This window comes from Branchiostoma belcheri, unplaced genomic scaffold (assembly GCF_001625305.1).
Source record: "Branchiostoma belcheri isolate BF01 breed outbred unplaced genomic scaffold, Haploidv18h27 scaffold184, whole genome shotgun sequence".
Taxonomy (NCBI): domain Eukaryota; kingdom Metazoa; phylum Chordata; class Leptocardii; order Amphioxiformes; family Branchiostomatidae; genus Branchiostoma; species Branchiostoma belcheri.
The window spans coordinates 377234-378221 of NW_017803313.1; the positions used below are offsets into that span (position 1 = coordinate 377234).

Genomic DNA, 988 nt, shown 5'->3' on the forward strand with positions numbered 1-988 from the left:
ACAAGACAGTCCCTAGCCACAAATTAAAACTGATAACTGGGTCGTTCTGGCTGTTTACAAAGTACAGGTACAATAATATGACATTGTATGTATCACTGAGTTGTTCTCAATCATATCATTACATATTTTTGGCCTACTGTTTATCTTCTCTAGCCTCAATATCAAGTAACCATCAATATATGAAATAAAGTTATATTATGTAATAATGAAATAAAAAAATAAAATCTAGACCATCATCAATTTAGAACACATTTTTGTTTCTCAGCTAGGTTGACAATTTTGTGAAGTTGTACCTGACGTGTGTCGAGGGGTGGAAGTGAAGAAATACGAGGGATTATTTCAAGATTATTTCAAATTTTCAGGCAAAGCTGTTGGTTGTGCCACTTCTACACTTACATGTAGTTTGATGGTGTATGACTAAAACATAAGCTGAAGACCTTTACTACAAACATTGTGTACTAAGGCCACACCAATTTAATTTGTTGTTTTTGGATTTTTTCAGAAAAAATATGAAGCGACAGGTCGAAAAAAAAGGCCAAAGCAACCCATGTTAGCCAGAAATGTTACAATATGAGCCATGAAGTCAACATACCAGGCTGGTTTATAATCAAAACAATATATTTTGAACTTAAAATGAAACAAAGTTGCATTGTTACATTGAGAAACTTTAACAACTAGGAAGAAGATAGCCGTGGACGACTCTGGTACCCTTTTTGCATGATAATGCCGGGACAGAGTCGTGGTGCAATGCATAGGCCAAAACCAACCTTTGCCGTGCCGGGCCTCATGCAACGGGCCGGCCCCGGTTTTTTGGTGTCCCTGGCTTCCCGACGCACTCACCTGCCGGGCCGGGGGGATAAGACCCTAAACAAACGCAGCATTTTACCACAACACGGCCTCGGAGCACGTAACTCCATACAAATCATCGGCGATCGGCGCCATTTTGAATTCAGGAATTGGTCCGCAAAACAGGCCGGACCCTGAGTTT

The 988-nt window shown here is 40.2% G+C and overlaps 1 protein-coding gene across 1 annotated transcript in view; it reads right to left on the bottom strand.

Annotated features, from left to right (window-relative positions):
• Nucleotides 1-988, bottom strand: part of LOC109467622 (SUN domain-containing ossification factor-like) — a 32285-nt gene that overhangs the window by 11462 nt on the left and 19835 nt on the right.